Source organism: Zootoca vivipara, chromosome 3, assembly GCF_965207765.1.
Source record: "Zootoca vivipara chromosome 3, rZooViv2.hap1.1, whole genome shotgun sequence".
Taxonomy (NCBI): domain Eukaryota; kingdom Metazoa; phylum Chordata; class Lepidosauria; order Squamata; family Lacertidae; genus Zootoca; species Zootoca vivipara.
Genome location: NC_142586.1, coordinates 80,027,999 through 80,047,165, shown reverse-complemented (window position 1 = coordinate 80,047,165; position 19,167 = coordinate 80,027,999). Strand labels below are relative to the sequence as shown.

Genomic DNA, 19,167 nt, shown 5'->3' with positions numbered 1-19,167 from the left:
GCAGCTTGGAGGCAACTGGAAACAGGAAAATAACTCATGAAGGAGATTAAGCTTCCTTGCTGCTCCCTCAGTTTTTCAGCCTGCAAATACTCCTTTATATCAAGCCCAGGGATACGTTTTGGAGGCCTTGGTAAAGCAGTCCACTGGAACTGTGGGTGCACTCTACTGGCAGGCAGCCCAGCAGGGGCACTGAATGGAGCTCGGGGTCTACATTTTACCTCAATTTTTTACCTTATCAGGATCTGCCTCACAGCCCAAATTTGATGGGTGGGTGGGGCTGCCCAGTGGTCAGTCACCTGACATTACAAATGATATCAGGTGCTTTAAGTTCTGCAAACCCTTTTGCAGTGAAGGGGGAGGGGCAGAAAACGCAGTGAACTTTTTAACCAGTTGGCTGCTACTGTAAAAGGCCAATTCAGAATGCAAGAAAATACCAGGATATCTGCAAATCTAGATGCTACCATGGCTAGTTAAAAAGTTGGCAGCTCTGTTCTTTTCCTCATCACACATGTCTTTTTGCTTGCACATCTCTGTTACCCCCCCCCCCAACTTTGTCTTTGTTATCTTTGCCTAGGATGCAGTGCTCTGATTTCTGACAGACCACAGTGTCACAAACCATGACATATGGCACAATAAAGGTATTGGTGCTTTGTTTAAGAGACTGGGCTGGCAGGAAGCCTCCAGGTGACTTGGAAGGTGATTTGCAAATTAGAAGGGTGTGCCATTTACAGAAAGGTGTGTGTATGTTTATTTATAGAGGAGGCTCCTGCCAAACTAGGTAGTACTGCATGTGGCAGAGACACTGAGCAAAGAGCACAAATCATCTGAACCTTTTCAGTTCTGATCGTGTATGCTCTGATTATTGACGGCCTTCATCTGGAAAGTCAGCCTAAAACAGATGTGCCTGTCTGTAGTCAGCAAACCCTCCTTGTCTATCACTCCCCAGTGCTCAGCCCCATATAGGTTCGCCAATACGGTATATCAACACAGCAAACCACACTTTGATCACTGTGTGGAAAACTCCCTGTCCAGGTGTTTGATGGATGGAGCGCAAGCAGGTCATTTCAGTCACTTTGTATCGCCAACAACAAATCTGGTTCTGGAGAGGCAGCTCCAAAGCTCAGCTGAACTTGATTAGTTTTGTGTGCTATTAAAAAACAAACAAACCTCAGCATGGATATTTTTGAAACAACACACACTGCAGTTCCCAGTCAGAGAGTTCCGTATTCCATAGCCATATGGTGGATGGGGAGACATCGTTTGTGAGTTCATACAGGCACTGTCCAGTTGGTACCCTAACATGCACACTCAGTTTCTGAGTATGTCTAGATGGGTGTTCTGGTGGGATCAGTGTTGCTCATGCATGTAAGTTTTTTGCACCATCTGCATGACGTTGTCAGCATGAAAATGCCAGCCGGCATTATTTCCCTGATTTAATCCTGCTTTACCCTTTCCAGTGAAAATCCCACAAGAAACCTGTTGCCAATGACCCATTTAACAATATCTCAGTTACCCATTTGCACATTTTTGTTTGTTTGTTTGTTATATTTAAATTTGTATACCACCCTTCATCCATATATCTCAGGGCAGTTCACAACATAAAAATACAATATAAAATACACAAATTAAATCCCCACATCTATCTGTCTGTCTTGGTTCCTGTGGCATCAACTGGGACAGAGGAGGGGGGATAGTAGGGTTTGTCAGAGGAGGAAGAAGAGGAGAAGGCAGAGGTTGGAAGCAGGAAAGTTCGAGTGGTGACTTGGGAGAGGGTTCCACCTCACTGTTGCTGGGCAGCACAGAAGAGGGAGGAGGAGCCACCTGAGTCAGTCTCTACTCAAACCTCTGAGAGCAAAGTTTCCATGGTAGCCAGGGAGGAAGCTGGTTAGCTGGCAAGGCCAGCCAAATTAGAGACAGAAGGAGAGGCCGAGGGTTGGACTCAGGTCCTCTTGCCAAGGAGGTGCCACTGCCTGCACCAATGCAGACAGAATCAGCCATGCATATTCCCATAGTACACACTTGGGAGCACAGTGTACTCAGTGGGGATAAGAACCATGCAGATGAATGGCCCCACCCTGTTCTTTAAAGGTGGAGTGAGAGAGGTGTGTCAGGTGCTGGGACAACATCTCAGCTACTTCTTAGGCAGGTCTGTCATAGATTAATCCTGTACTCTGAGGTAATGCTGAGACTGTGTGCTGATTTCTTGAATAAGACTTTCATGTTTCCTCAAAAATTTTTTAAAAAATCCTTCCAGTAGCACCTTAGAGACCAACTAAGTTTGTCACTGTTATGAGCTTTCTTATCTGAAGAAGTGTGCATGCACACGAAAGCTCATACCAATGACAAACTTAGTTGGTCTCTAAGGTGCTACTGGAAGGTTTTTTTTTTATTTTGTTTGGACTACGGCAGACCAACACGGCTCCCTACCTGTAACTAGGTTTCCTCAAGCAGAGTGTCTGAGTACTGTGTCCAAGAGTTGACATGGACACACACACACACACACTCTTTCTCTGTCTATCCTAAAGCAGAACCCCAGGTGCAGACGCACTGACAGCCTAAATAGTGATGCCAGGTTAAGAAAAGCTCTTTACCAATGTTAAAACTAGAGGCTCAAAACGAACCCTTCTAAACACCAAATCCAGTTCTGGCTTTGAAGAACGCTGTGCATGTGACCACAGTGCTCCTGGGAGAGAGAAAAAATTATTTTAGAAAATGCCTACCTTGCATTTTGATTCTCAAAAAAGCTCCCAAGGTGGCGTCTAAAACACAAACACACAATAAAAACAATGAGATAAAAACTGGAATAATTAAATAATTAAAACAGCAGATAGAATGAGGCACAAGGCTGGGTCAGTTTAAAGATACTTTGTTAAAACAAGAGATTAAAACATATTAAAGGTGCAGCAGATTTCTTTTTTTTAAGCCTTTGCAACCCTCCTAAGAACATCAGAAAAGTCTGCTGCATCAGGCTCAACATGCCTGCTGTCCAGCAGTCTCTTCTCACTGTGGCCAAACAGATGCCTGTGGAAAACCTGCAAGTGGAACCTGAGCACAACAGTGCTCTCCCCAGCTGTGATTCCCAACAACTGGCGTCAAACTCAAGAGGGAGGGGGGGGCAACCAAATATCTTTCAGGAGGAAGTTCCGCAATCTGTTGCATTATCAAGAAGGTTCTCTTTGGTGTCCTCACCAAATGCACCTTCAAAGATGGAGCCACAGGTGTTGAATTAAATGCACCGTTGGGTTCCTGTGGGAGTAGGGGGCCCTTCAGATAACCTGGTCTCAAGCCATTTAGGGGTTTAGCAGTAATAGCCAGCAGCACTTGGGATTTTGCCCTTAAATGAATCAGAAGCCAATACAAACGAAGTCGGTGTGGTATGTTCTGGGAAGCAAACACTAAAAGCCATTCTGGATGCTGCATTTGGACCAGATGCAATATGAAGATAAAAAATATGGATTTATTTTACTGGCCCGTTTAAAAGATTGTTAAGGTAGGATGTGAAACATTTTCAATACTCAACAGTACTATACTAATGCTCAGTATCATTATGTCTTAATCCCATGCAATAAATGAGTAGTGTCTGTGCATTTATTGTACTCTAAGCTGATTGCCTGGAAAGGGTTTTCCTCTTGTGTTCTTAAGAAGCTTATCTCCGCTGTAACCATCTGATGTCTCTAAAAGGCCAACCCTTACCTGGAAGTAACTCATACTGAATTCAATTGGACTTGCTCCTCAGTAAGTATGCAGAGGGTTGTTTGCAGCCTAGACTGCCTATCTTTGCTGATGCCCATCTTAGTGGTATGGTAGGGCAGGAATACATATTTTAGCAGGAAGCGCGTGAGTGAAAGGGATTTGCACTAATCCTCAAGTATTAGTCATGCCTCTATATGATATAATATGCATTGCTTAATTGACCACAAAACATCTCGTTTGGGGCCTGGAACTGTTAATGCCAGGCATTCCCTTAAATGTGGTTTGCTGTTAAGCTATTAACAGTGACGTCTCTGAAGCAAAATAGCCCAGACGAGAGAAAGAGAATGTTAACCAAAGCTGTTTGTTTAGACTCAGCAATGCTGAGCATCTTGAGTTCTGAAGTTCTTGAAAATGTTGTTTGCTGTAACTGCATCAGGATAAATGTAACAGCCAAGGATTATTGGTGAGTTCAATGGAACTCTTGAGTTTATGATGTCCCTGGAATGTTTCAGGATTTGTGTTTCTTTTAAATATATGTGGGTACAATGAGCCTTACTCAATTGTTTTTCCAGACTACATGTGATGCACCTTATGTCTGTACAAAAGTGATGGACAGCTGCCGAATATGCATGACCTCAAATACCACTTGGGTCTGGTCCCATGTTTCCCACCCTATTTCAGCCTTCTCCAACCTGGTGCTATCCATATATTTTGAAATACAACTCCCATCAGCCCCAGTCAGCATGTGCTGCTCAGGCCTGGTGGGAGTTGTAGTCCAAAACACCTAGAGAGCACCAGGCTGGTGAAGGATGCCCTGTTTGCACTTCATATAGAGCAATCCTATGCATGTTTAGGAAGTGAGTCCTACTGAGCTCACTGGGACTAGCTCCAAGATAAAAGTGTGCATAGTAACCCTAGTCCCATTTCAATGACAGATTCCTGGCTTATGACAGATTCCTGGCTTCCTCAGCCACCACATCCCTGCCATTTATAATGGAAGTGAAAAATATTTTTCTTTCTTGGGTAAAATCTGTTTGCTTAGGTGCAGAAATACTTGAAGACTGACTCACTTCCATCTTGTTGCAGTCGGTATGTTAATCTGCTGGACCTGACATTCTAATACTTAATTCTAAGACAGGCAACCTTAAGGATTCAAGAAAGCTTTGCTTCTCTATATAAAAAGTGGGCTGGCTGCATTCTGAAGTGCTGAGACTATCACACCCAGTACAGCTGTCTGTTCCTTTCTGTAATCTTCATTCATTATTTCCCTGCCCCAGTCCATTTGATGTTCAGCGGCACTTAGTGCCATTACTCTTTGTTCATTTTTTTTTGTTAATGCCTCTTCTTTTTGGCATCAGTGATTCTACCCAAACTTCTTACCATTGTATTATGTCAATGAAGTACTTCTTTGTGATCTTGTCTAGACTGGGTAAACAAATCTGCTTGGGTTCACATAATATCTCATGTCCAATGACAGCATCCTAATTTTTGTGTTGTTTTGTGAGTCTGGTGGCTAATTAGATTGCATTTAGTTTATTTAATTTAATCCACCTGTTCTTGCATCAGCTTTTTAAAAAGATGAACCCTTCAGAGTAGTTATACACATTATAATATCTATATGATAATGGCTATTTCTTTATAATGTGAATGTGTGAAAGTTCTTGCATCAAGCGCTATGTGATAATTGGCTTTCATCACCTACAAACTGCTAATCTGCTGAGTGGAGCTGGTAAAATTCCCTCCTCCATCCATGTTGAGTCCTAGTGATGGATGCTAGTGCTCTCTGGCTATGTTCATGCATCTAAGATAAGACACAACTAAACAATCCACAAGCAAATGTACAAAGCATGATAGGTACTCATCACAACCAAATTATACGGCTTTCTGCATATGATGAATCTCATCTGTTGAAAGAGTTCAGTGATGGTGATAATAAATGCAAGCAGAATTCAAATGTCCAAAGTTCTTTATATGCATTTGCCTTGGTAATTCTTACAACATCCTCATAAGGGAAGCCAGGTAAGACTCTGGCCTGAAAGTAAAGATGAACAAAACAGTGACAGGATAGGAGACGGCCTGGTAACCCCATGCATGCCACCTTAAGTTTGACTGAAGGAACATGAGATGCAAATGTAATAAATAAACAAACACAATAATAACTGATTGCCAGACTGCGGGTCTGGCAGGAGTGGAGGCAGTAATATATTCATTTATTTAAGGAATTTTTATCCTAGGTGAAAAGGCTTTCAGGGTGATTTACATAAGCTCAATAAAAATAAGACAGTCCCTGCTTTCAGCTGGGTGGAATGGCTGTTGGTGACAGCAGTGGAAGGGAGAATCCTACTGGATTTGCCTAAAGCCACCTAACAAGTTCATGGCTAAGAGGATCTCACTGTGTACACACTTAGCCATGATCCCACACTTCCTCTCACTTATTAAAAGTGGTTGCTAAGAATATTTAATCCAATAATCCTAAACCGGAATTAAACAAAACAAAACTACTTTGGGTTGTTGGAATATTTAAACTGTGTCTCCACCTATGCTCAACCTGTATATCAGTAAATACTTGCAGATATTACAAAACACCTATTAGCCTCCTGTCACCCGAGGAAAGCACTGCACCCTTGTAACCTTGCACTATTCCAAGAGAAGTACTCACTGCTCGCAGAGCACAACAATATTGTTATATGCCACCCACCTTTGAGCGATGTGAGATTCTAGGCGTTCCAAGTGCTTACTGAGGGTTCGGGTTTCCTTCAAAAATTGGGCACAGCAGAAACTGTGGTGTCTTTATGATATATGGTTTTATTTACACATATATACACAACCTGCACCTAGATGGAGGAACTGCAGAGCCATCACATCCTATGATGTCTGGCTTCCCCCTTAAGGACAACATTGGACTCAAAAGACCCTGTGTGCCTCTTTGTTCCAGCCTGTCATCCCCAGCTCTCATGGAGTTCTGCCTCTCCTCCTTCTTGCTGCTAACCAATTCCAAGGACTTTCTTCCTGCCTATGGCGCTCAGAGTTGGAATCCTAATCTTAGCCTTTGTCTCTGCCCACTAGCACCCAGCAAAGGAGGAGTTCCACTCCACTCCCCTTTGCCTGGCAGTCTTGCCCTCTGATGGCTTCCTTGGTGGGCCATAAAGTGTAAGTGGGTTCCCACGAGGCAAGACACAGTGATAACAGCAAAAACCTTTATTGAACTACTTAGCTGGGAAAAAGAGGCAAAGCAACTGCTTATATACATTTCTGAAAGCCCGGGCCACTCCCACTCCCAACGTGATTGGCTGTCTAAACTTCCAAACTGCGAATCATGACTCAGAGTTCAAGGGCCAATGGCAGAGACCCAAATCCGGAATTGTTCTGTGATTGGACAACATGTATCAAATCAGAACACAGGAGCTCAGAATCCTTAGTCCAGACTCAAGCTCAGGCAAACACAGGCCACTGAATACATAACAGGCCAGCCATTTGATCCCCATATGGGACAGCTGCATATTTCTGCATTGCAGGGGATTGGACCAGAAGATCCTCAGGGTCCCTTCCAACTCTACAATTCTATTATTCTAATGGCCCATCCAGCTAGCTCTGCCAAGCTGGCTTAGCTTGTTAGCATAATTAAATCCAGAGAGTTTCTGTGCTTGGCAATGTTTAATCGAACCTATATTAATTCTAACTTTTACTAAATACAGGAATTATGGGGAGGATCTGGCGCTCAGAAATTTAGGGAAACGTGCCCCCCCAAACCCATAACAATATTGTGCCATGACACTGCAAGACAACAAAAAAGACTTTTCAGAAACTAGCCTCTACATGTTTAGTGACTGCACAGAAGGGGAGTATGTCCATTGGCCCCACACCTTCCCCAAACATGCTGATGCCCACTGGCTCTGTTTCCCTTGGCCTTCAGCAAGGAAGAAGGATTCAATATGTTTAGGATCCCCTTCAAACCTTCACTTGATGTGCAGAAGTCAGGTAGGACAGAGCCACTTGATTTCCCCTCTGCACCTTCACCAAACTCAGCTGAATACTTGAAGGGTAATTTCTCACAGGAGCACGTGCATGAGGGAGGGGGGTGGTGAAATAAAGAATTCATTATTGTCCCTAAAAACAGAAAATAGTCCTCCCTGAACTCAATTTGGGGTACCTGTGACCTATAGTTTCATATTCCTTTATGACTTATACTGGCGAGGGAATTAAAAATGAGTCAAGAAATGTATCATATTCCATGAGAAGGTCCAGTAAACAGTGATTCATGGCATCCAGTAATATATCTACGTTGGTCAGGAATATTCACTTTACGTGAATTTGGATTGCTGAGCTGTAAAATACCACCAAATACATGGTTAAAGAAGTACTTTCCGCTATCCCCTGATACTGGGATTCTGGTTTTTTTTTAACATTTTTTTTTCTTATCTAGCACCTCTTGTACCTTTTATTTCAGAAAGCATTGGAACTTTTATTCCTCTCTGTGCACAATCTAAAGAGCGATGTGAAGGTTAGATAAGTTTCATGATTACAAGTCACATAGTCATTCACATTGTCTTATCTATTAAATTTGCAATTACACTTGTCTGAGCTACTGTATTAGGAACATGTGTTGCTATTGGTCATAATGGTTGCATGTTAACATTGCCAAAGGAACATTCCAGAAATGTGGTGTGTGTTCATAAAAGGGTCACAAAGCAGAGGTGTTCTGGAATCTAGGACATCCATGATTTATTTATTCATTTCATTTGTATCTGTGTCTCCATGAGAGAATGGAAAGTGGCCTACATAAGGTTCCCACATGGCCTCTGTTCAAACACTAACCAGATATAGCAAGGTTGCTAAATCCTGTGCCTTCAGGCCATTCTCTGGAACCATTGTGCTTTGCAGCGCTACCTTTCTGTTGTTGAATTGTTTTGGATAATACACTTGCAATTCCATTTGCAGAGACATACTTGTAGGAATGGCAACAGAATGCATCCTTTTAGCTTCAAATTGACTGGGTTCATCAAATCGTAGAGCTGAAAGAGATCTTGGAGGTCAATGTGGGACAATGGTTGTCCCAATTCTTTTTAAATATCTCCAGCAAAGCAGGGCCTAACACTTCCTGAAGCAGCTCGCTCTACCACTGAACAACTCATGCCATTAGGAAGTTTCTCCTAATGTTTAGCCAAAGTATGCTTCCCTGCAACATTCACTCATAAGGTTTTTGTGCAAGTTCTACTCAAAGTAGGCTCTAAATTAGTTATGTCCATTATTTTCAGTGGGTCTACTTTGAGTATGACTAACAGTGGATATAGCCTATTAGTTTTAGTTCTGTCCTCTGAAGGAACAGAGAACAAGTCTGCTCCATCTTCTGTGTGACAGCCATTTAGATATTTCACGCCAACTATCGTGTCTCTGCTTAATCTCCCTAGGCTAAACATATCTTTCAACCACTCTTCATACGATTTGGTTTCCATGCCCTTCACCATCCTGGTTACCGTCCTCTGGACATTCTCCAGCTTGCCAATGTCCTCCTTAAAATGCAGCACCTACCGGTAGTACTGGACACATTGCTCCAAATGCAGCCTGACCAGCTCAGAATACAGTGGAACTATGACTTCTTGTGATCTGGACACTACGCTTTTGTTGATGCAGCCTAAGGCCACAGTCATACCATACATTTAAAGTTGGAAATAGGTCCTGTGCACAGACAAGCGCTATTCAAGTGCTTTGCTTTGAGTGCAAACTTTGCACACTGAATTGTCTACTGAGAATCCCTACATGTCTAGTTTTTTTGTGGGGGGTTGTGTGTTCTCAGTTGTATTTTCTGTTTATAAAGGACACCAGTCTGCTGTGTGGCCTCTAGCTATAGTAAAATGAGCATGTGTACTCTTGAACACATTTAGACTTCCCTGCAACTGTGGATAGGATGGTGGGCAAGTTGTCTTTCAGGGAAACTTCTCCACCATTGTTGATTAGCTTCTGAGGAATGCCAAGGTAGACCTTTCTGCATCTCCCCAGTCTGGTTTCTCCTTCTCAATCAGACTGGGGCTCCTTTATCTGTTGCCACCAACAGTTATGATTTAACTTTTCTTTGATGTTCCATAATGGCTAGTAAATTACTGAGTCAGCTTCTAAAAGTGCATTGCTTGGCCTTTTTATTTTTATATCTGTTACACTGTTGCAAGAGGCTGTATTTTTCCCCAGAGTGTGTGGAAGTAGAATTTACCTGTAGCACTTATGTTGACCAAAGCCATTTTACCTTAAGTACAATGTTTTTATATCCGGGAGAGCAAAACTCATGAGAGGAACAGGAAATTCCATGAGTTCCATGTGATGGAGTTTCCAATAAATTTTGCTGACAGGTTCGTGCTCCAGACTCCAGTAGAACAGACAATCTGAAATGCCTTATGATGCTATTTTCAGTGCCAGGAGGAGGAAAGACACATACACAATAGTAGGGCTTTAGCTTCCTACATTGTATTACCTGGGCAGGTTATGTGTAACATGAACAATGCAGTAGTTTAAAATGGCACATGCTTACTACCAGGTCACCAAGAGATCATAATTTCAAGGTAGCATGTTTGAGAGCTCATTCCATGGTTATCTACCAATAGCTTTTCAGAGTCCTAAAAGTTCTCTTGCATTGTACATGTATGTCATGTGTGTCATCATATTCATTTTTATTGTAGTCACTGAAACATAGGGCTGTTTTTCCCACCCCATCATATAAATTATAAAATTATTTTATAACTGTTTAAAAATATCATTTTATTTGGACACTATGCACCTTGCTTCTCTAACAGTTAAGAGCCCCAGTGTGTGTGTGTGTGTGTGTGTATTTAAGACAACATATTTTTCCCCAGCAGTTATCCCTTAGATATGATATTGGGAAGACCATAAAGCTGTTTATTATTCATTCTAGTAAATGTCATGATTCAGTCAACCTTTGAGAAGCAGCTATAATTCGGAAAATACCATTAATAGGCTTCTCTTGCAACTGCTTCAGCCAATCTTAGGAACATTGGAAGTTTCCTCAGACCATTGGTCCATCTCTCCAGCATCACCTACTGGACAGCAGCTCCAAACTGAAGACATACCCAGCCCTACCTAGAGATGAGGAAATTAAACCTGGGATTTTCTGCATGCAAAGCAGATGCTCTACCACTGAGCTATGACCCTTCACCAATAGCCCTTCCTCATCTATTACCAGCTACCAATGTTGGTTCAAGTCTGGTGTCTACATAGTACAAAGGGAGAAGGAACTCCCATTGTTCCACAGGAGCATAACAGCTGTGCTTTAACATCCCCTTATTCTCAATGCTGGAGGCACTAAATGGGCATAAACCCGACATTAATTTTCAGATGAATACTGAAAGAAACACAGATTTCATACTGTGTTTTTAACTCATAATAATGACTCCATAATGATCAGCATTGCTGTATAGTGAGTGGTTAGCAGCTGGAGGCCCGTGGGCAAAATGCAGTCCCCACCCTTTGTTGCCAACCAAAAGATAAAAAAATGGGTGGAGAGGTGAACATTGGAGTGCTAGAACTTGGCAGGAGGATATTTGGGAGAAAGGGAGTTGAAGATCTAGCCTGCCACTATCCCGGCCAAAGTGGCCTTCCAGCAAAAGCAGCTGCTGACCAGGGAATGAAATGGACAAAAATAGTCTATTCATACATTTGTCTTCTTCTAATGAGGTCTTAGAAGAGTTTTTTTTTGTTTCGCAGCAGTAACCACGTGACCCCAGATTATGTAAACTTGGAAAGACATGGATGTTTTCATTAATAAGGGAGAAAATCAGAGGTAGAATTGATGATTCATTGCTAATGTGTTGATTCAGCTGCTCTCAGAGGACTGGAATTGCTTACTGGGATTTCATGTTCAGTTTCGAGCTATGCAGTTCTCAGCCTTGATGTGCTAGATTAACACTGGGGTTTGAAACATTTGAAGAATTCTTATTAAACTCATAATGACTTCTCTCTGCAGCAACAGCTCTTCAGCCAAGTCCAGGCTGTGCCACAGTTTGCCAATAAAAGGGGAAGGGAGGAACCCTGAGATTATGGTTTCTAGAGTGTATTCATCTTTCATCTTTTCCTTCTTCATTTTCCCTCCACTCCATCTGAATAGGCCACAGTAATTCCAAGCTACCATTGGTGTTTCACTCTTACTCAGGGCCTATGCATCCCGTTTGCCACTTGAGGCAAAACGCACCCTCCTGCTTCCTAACCCCATGGCTTATTCAGTGAGACATTTCCAGTTTGGGTCTGCCCTTGCCCTGGGCTGCTAGGCAAAACTGCTTCCTCCTTGGGTAGATCTTGAACCCTTCTCCCAGGAGGGCTGTGTGTGCTTTGTGCTGGTCTCCTGCTCAGGGAGCTCTGCAGGTGTGGCATTGTATGAGCTCTCTTCTCCTCTTTGTGCCTTGAGCTCTGAAAAAGTGCTTGAAAAGCTAGGAATTCTAACACCTACCTATAAGGCATATGTAAGGACTAGCCATAGCAGGGTCATTGCTGGTTGTGCTACTGGGACTGACGGAGCCGGGTGGCATTTCTGCATGTGTTGTGTCTGTGGTAATGTAGGGATATGTGCTGGGTGTGTATGTCCCTGTCATTGGCTCCCTCCATGTGTGAAGTATGTGTCCCTGCTGGGTGGGAACTGGCAGTTTCCAGGGCATGGTTGACCCTAGATATTTTGCTGCATGAGGCAAAGGACAACATGGTACCAACCCCCTTTTTAGATACAGAAGTCAACTGGTCTGGTATCTTCCACCACCCGAGGGCAGTCAGTTAGGTGATGCAGTAGCTGTAGCACACACAGCTCTGTCCAGCCATACATGGAAACAGCCAGGAGAACTCAGAAGGAGCAGATGGTTAGGCTGCCATCACTGTCCTCTCACCACTTCATCACTTGCCACCTGAGGCAGCCCCCTACCAAATGGTAGGGCTGGCCCTCTTTTCAGTTTGCTGGGTCATCCCCCCCCCCAGTTGTGTATTTTTCTCCTTCCCTCCTGGGCTGAGTAAGCATCAGATATGGAAGCTGTTTTGCCAGTCGGTGTAGCAGTGGCATATTACTGATCCCAACATAGTATGAATATCAGATTGCTGTCCCCATGTAGAAGTGGGAGGTAGCTCTCTCTGTCCAACTTTTATAACCAGACGTGTGCTTTTCTCATAGCTCAAGATGTCTGTCTGGTATTCAGTGCTCTTTAATTAAAAACAAAAAACCAACCCCAAAAAACCCCAAACTCTTGAAGGAATGAAACAGGCTGCTTCCAAGCTTATCATATTTTACATAATTTATTCTGCTCTGGTTTTTAAAGAATGTGGAACTTTTTGCCATGGGGGAGTAGAATGAGGCACTTGAAGAAGGAGGGAGGTATGGGCAGAGGACTGCAGACAAATTGGTAGCAGCATTAAGCAAGGGGCATCAGTCCCCAAGCAGTCTTTCCTGACATTTCTGGTAGTAAATTGAACTGGTTGCCACTCTTATATCCAGTGCTAGGTATAGAGGGATCCCAACCATTGGGCCAGATGTGAAAGCGACACTACTCTGCATCCCAAGAAAATCATGTTTGAGTTCTACACTTAAAACCAGAACTTCAGACTGTGTGTGACTCTATTCTTTTCTCATGGGGACAGGGAATTTGCTTTTCCTTTAAAACAAACAAAAAACTCAATTCAGGTAGACTTCTAAATTCTGTACTAGCATTCATCCTCATCCAGAATATGAAAGGAAGAATATATCCTACAGTATGCAAGTGCCGGTAAGTTCAAAGCTGACTGTGTCAGTGACATGGCCATGGAGCACTGTGTGCACACATATGGGTTCTGGGTATATGAATTCTTCACTTTCTTCAGAAGGGTGGTCTGTGTATGGGAGCCTGAAGGGAACAGGAACTAACTATTCAAAGGGCAAATACATCAGTAACACTGTGACCACACCAAACAGGAAGCAATTAGAGGTAAAATGGCAAGGACACAAGTTCTATTTAAAGTTAGAGAGGGCTTTGTGGACTGCATAACCATTATAACGCGTAAACATTGTAAAAATAATCTCGGCCATGGGGTTGAACATTGTTGGATAACAGAACACTATATTAACTGCTGTGTTGATTCTGCTTCCAGTTAAGTCCGGAAAAGCAATGTTTCAGCAGTGTCGAAGATTCTAAATATGGAAGCATCCTAGCAGAAGTTTTTAATAGCTATGAACTAAAATATGAACAGCTTAGTCATACAATGATTACGGATGAAGTGCTATAGCAGCCATAGCTATAAACACTCTGGTGTTTATAGGGCAAATGGTACTCTCAGTGCCTTGGTTCTCTTTCTGTTAGAGAGAATATTAATAAGCTGCTTTAAAGGATTGTTTAACCAGGCTCGACCCTACTTAGCTTCAGCAGGCAGTGGCTACCTAAGCCATTACACTATCCACCTGCTGGTACTTTAAAGGATTGTTATGAAGATGCATTAGAGATACTGTAAACAATCTATTAAGGGCTAGATCAATTATAATAACAAGCAATGCCTACATTGTAACAAAACTTTTTAAAGGTTGGAAGCAAATAGTGCAATCTGCAGGCATTAACAGATTCCAACGCCTGGACATTACTTAAGAGAATGTAATTCTGCAGTTCCTGCGTAGGCATGGAATGTGCAGCATGGTGGCGTTCTTTATGATCACTCAGTACCCTTCAAACTGCTGTTTCCAAGAGCAAATTCAGTGTGGAATAAGTAGAGCCTAGTCTGCTATCGGAGACCTCACATTTCAGACATTTTTTGGGGTCTGATGGTGAACTGGGAATGGAAACATGAAGTAAATAAATATCTGCACAATCCGTTCTAATCAGAGATCAGAAAAGCAGGAAGATTTTTTCAGCCTCTGAAAAATCTGTTTCACCAACCACTGAAATGAACGGAGATAGTCATATAATCCTACAGACTTCAAAAGCCTTGGAACAAGGGTTTACTGACTCCATCTTCTCACCCACAAGTTCTCAGACCTCTTTCCATGATGAAAATGTAGATTACAGTATAATGAAAGACTAGAAACCAAGAAATAATATCTAACCCCATATCCAATAACAAGAGGATGCTAGCATGCAGAGTACAGATTTCTGCTTTTGTCCCTAACCCTAACCCTTAGCAGGCAAGACAGAATTCACACACAAGTACATTCAAAACATGTGACGCATCTTTGCCTCTTTCCTCTGTCAGCTTCCTGATTCTCTCTCTCCCCCCACCCCCGGCATTACATGTGCTCCATAGTCTCCCAGATTAAGATAACACAGAAAATATAAGGTGCTCATTTACCTCAAAAATGGCATCTTAATGTGTGACAAGGCACAATACTACTGAAATTAAGCACCTCTCATCCCACTGATTTCCTTGAAAGCAACATGCAACACCAGTGTATGAATGTTTACTCTGAAATTAGTCACATTAAATTCATCAGAACTTGCTCCTAAGTAAGTGTGCATAGGATTATACTGTAGCTTTAATCACATGGTTAAATATACAATTGAAACCAATGAACAGAACTGTTTTCTACCCTTGGCATCAATAGAACTTAAGTAAGTCAATGGACTATGTTCTAACAAATTTGTCATGGCTTGGGCTTTTGTAGGCACCAGTACAATTCATCAGACTGAACTGTTCTACAATTATTTACCTTGGGCATAGACATACCCTGTGAGTATGCCGTTCTGGGCTGCTATCTTATTTAGACTGAGCAGGGAGCATGCTCCTTTTGTGTATTTTGTACTGTTCCAACCACATTGTCTAGGAAAAAACAAATTTCAGTCTAGTCTTGGCCTTCTTGGTAATGCCATCCCTTAATGAGTTCAGAGGATCTACAACCTACCAGACTGTTTTCATGGCAATGGTACCTGGTTGTAGAATAGCTTTCTCCCTCTTGGCCAATGCTAAATATCTTTTGGCATGAGCTGATGACCTATTCGGCCAGGCATTTAAAGTGGGCTCAGAATTCATAAATAAGTCTTTTACACCATAATCCAATCGGTAGGTCTCAGAGTTATAGTAAAGAGCGCGTGCGCGCGCGCGCACACACACACACACACACACACACACAGCAGTAGATCCTACAGAACTGAAGTTGGCCCTGTTCTAAAAGGTAAGATTCTGAGTTGTTCAGGACTGAATTAATAATAAACACTATAGGCAAAGGAGGCAGGGTTAGTATTCTTGGTGTTATGCCATGCATTTTGTGCTTTTATACTGTACACCACCCTGTGATCTTTGAATGAAGAGTGGTGTATAAATTTAATAAACAAGCAAACAATTGGAGGCTGTAGGGCTACATTGATCCCCCTGAAGTGTGTCAGCTGGTCCCCCAGTTGATAAACCAGAGACAAGAAACTCTAGTGGGAATGGCAGCCCACTTTGGGAGATGGCAGACCACCTGCTATCCCTTCTTCAAAAGTCTACAGCTATATGAGCAAGAAAAGATGCACTGTAAAAGTGGCAGCAAGTCACATGCCAGGGCAACGTAAGGAAGGGAGATAAACAACATAGGATTGTATCCAATGTTAGTCTAACTCAAAGAAGACCCACTGAAATTAACGGCCATGACTAAATTAGGCCCATAATTACAATGGTTTTAATCCGAGTAAAATGCAGTAGGACTCAACCCACATCTGTTTGTCAACACAGGACCTAAAATCTCTACATATCTGTTGTATAAAGGAGACTACCATTATTATTCAAATAAGTTACTGCACAGCTTGGTTTAAAACACTGTAATTCATGGGTGTCACCCTAGACAGAGGGCCCCTGTAATTCTTTATGGCTATAATAAAAGTAAGCAATTGATAATGAGTTATGAAGACTTACCCCTGGCATCATTTTTCATATTGACTGGAGCGGAGCAGGATGAGGGTACATCTGATGATGAAGGGTATTCCAGTCCACTTAGGCCACAATAATAAATGTGTGAGTCTTTACAGTGTCTCAGGCTTCTCTGTCACTCACGCTGCTGCAGATTAACACAGCTACCTCTCTTGAAGTTGCCATCTGCAATACAGGGATAAGAATCCTGACCTACCTTACAAAGTTGTGATAAGAATGTATACAAAACACTTAGAACATTCCAAAGTGTTGTATAAATGCTAAATAGGAGTATTATTATTATTATTATTATTATTATTATTATTATTATTATTATTATTATTATTCTCCAAGTGTTGTACCAAAGCCAATGGATAAAGTGAGGGCCAGTTCATTCAAGCCCAGCCACTTATTTTGGGGACTATTGCTGTTTTCACACTGGAATCTGGTTTTCGAGTGGTAAACCAGTTTTCTGACTAAGCCGCTATGGGCTCACTCTGGTGTTCCATTCAAGATTCACTCAGATGGTGGAGGCTGGTGCCCATTCAGACTGGTAGAACAAAAGGCAGGAAGGTCAAACAGTAGGTGGAGACAGAGCAAATGAAAAATGGGAGCCAACTAATTCTGACTTTGTCCACTTCTTTCTCCCTGCTGAGTTCTACAAAGGCAACACTGAGACTAAAAGAGGAGGAAGCTGACCGCTAGTTCCATGCCCTGGACTGGTTGTAAGTAAGGAGGCAGGCAGGTGGGGGCTGGCTGAGGGCAGATTGAGCTTGGTAGGGAAGTGCCCCACTTGTGCTAATGGATGAGACTTCGTTCACAAGAAACAAACCTGACACAGGTTGCACCGTGGTTCACTGGGCCTGCATAACTTGCAGCATATGTGCTCCATGAGCATTGGGACTGATGCCAACATCAGCTTGGATAGAAAATTTTAATATAAATTAAGCAGCAAAAGCACCACCATCTTTACTTCTCTTTGATTTTTTTAAAGACAATGACTCGAATACCAAATCGCTTTAATAACTGCTCTTTCCCCTCACAAATATTATTTGTTAAATTTATATCCCAATATCCCACCCTACCTCCCAAAGGAGCCCAATACTAACATCAGCTTATTTTATTGCAAGGATCTTAATTTGTTTCCGTGTACATTATGACATGCACATTTTACAAACATAGAAGGTTTAAAGTCTTCCCCTCCTGAATGAAATACAGTGGTTGGCATTTCCATTTGAAAACCCAGTAAATGTTTCCAGATTGCATTCCAGCTTGTCTGGTAAAGTTTGCCAGACTGAATATAGTGTATCTTTGTGTGGTGTTAATGTGTTGAGCTTCTGGATTAGAAAAATGCATTCTGACAAATGAGTGCTTTTAGCAGAATGTTTGTGCTATGAAATGGACAAGAGACAAAACAAATCTAGAATTGGTTTTCGCAATCTGATTATTGCTAAGATTATTTCTGTTCTGACTGATGAAGAATTCTGTGTAACTCACAAACCTGCACACAGGGTTTGTGCCATCAACCTCGCTTACTCAATATTTATGAAGAGAAAGATGAAACTGCTGTATACTGAGTCGCATAATAATAATAATAATAATAATAATAATAATAATAAATATTCAGGGCTTTTTTCAGAATTCACTGGAACTCAGTTCTGGCACCTCTCAGGTGGGTACCATTGCCATTATTCTGACACCTCCTTTCCTAGAAAAATAGCACTGTTGTTACTGTTGTTGCTGTTGTTGATTTATACCCCACCTTTTCCCTGATACAAGGCAGTTTACAGACAAAAACAAGACCCACTAAAAAAAATAAATCATTAAAATACACTTAAACATTGATGCAATTAAAACTATTTGCATACATAAAATCTATTTTTAAAATACTAATAATTACATCAAAAACAGCATGGTACGAGCCCTTCAATTAAAAGCAGTCAATTCCCAAGTCTGTCAGAACAAGAAAGTCTTCATCGGCTGGTGGAAGGACAGCAAGGGGGGAGCCAGTCTAGCTTCTCTTGAGAGGGAGTGTCAAAGTCTGGGAGCAGCCCGAGAAGGCCCTCTCCCGCGTCCAAACCAAGCATGCCTGTGAAAGTGGAGGGGCTGAGAGAGGGGCCTCCTCTGAAGATCTCAAAACCCAGGCAGGTTCGTTTGAGAGAATATGGTCCTTCAGATAGCATGGACCTAAGCCATGTTGGGCTTTATAGATGATATCCAGCACTTTGAATTGTAGCCAGAAACAGATCAGTAGGCAGTATGCTCCCTATAACCAGCTCTGGTCAACAATCTGTCTGCAACTCTTTGAACCAGTTAAAGTTTCTGAGCACTTTTCAATGGCAGCCCCCACAAACAGGATGTTACTAGGGCATGTGTCGCAGTGGTCAAATCAGACATCTCAAGCAACAAGTGCAGCTGGTGCACCAGCTTTTTTCAAACAATTTTAAATTGGTTTTTTAAACAAATACAAATGCAATAACCATTAAATACTTATCCAGCAGTACAGCTAATGTTTGTTTTATCTGTTGTCTCTAGACATACACTTACACTTGTGGTCACTGCAGAGATCTGAGCATCCATGTCCAGGGCTGAGCTTAGGACTGTGAACCTGTGTCTTTAGGGGAAGAGTTACACAGTGGCGTGCAGCCAGTG

The 19,167-nt window shown here is 42.2% G+C and overlaps 1 long non-coding RNA gene across 1 annotated transcript; it reads right to left on the bottom strand.

Moving 5' to 3' along the window:
* Window positions 1–1,012: 1,012 nt before the first annotated feature.
* Window positions 1,013–16,695, bottom strand: LOC148686318 (uncharacterized). Its single transcript, XR_015949094.1, has 3 exons — window positions 16,522–16,695; window positions 2,721–2,759; window positions 1,013–1,147 (listed from the first exon to the last, which is right to left on the bottom strand). It is a non-coding gene; the product is annotated as an uncharacterized LOC148686318 (long non-coding RNA).
* Between the last annotated feature and the right edge of the window lie 2,472 nt (window positions 16,696–19,167).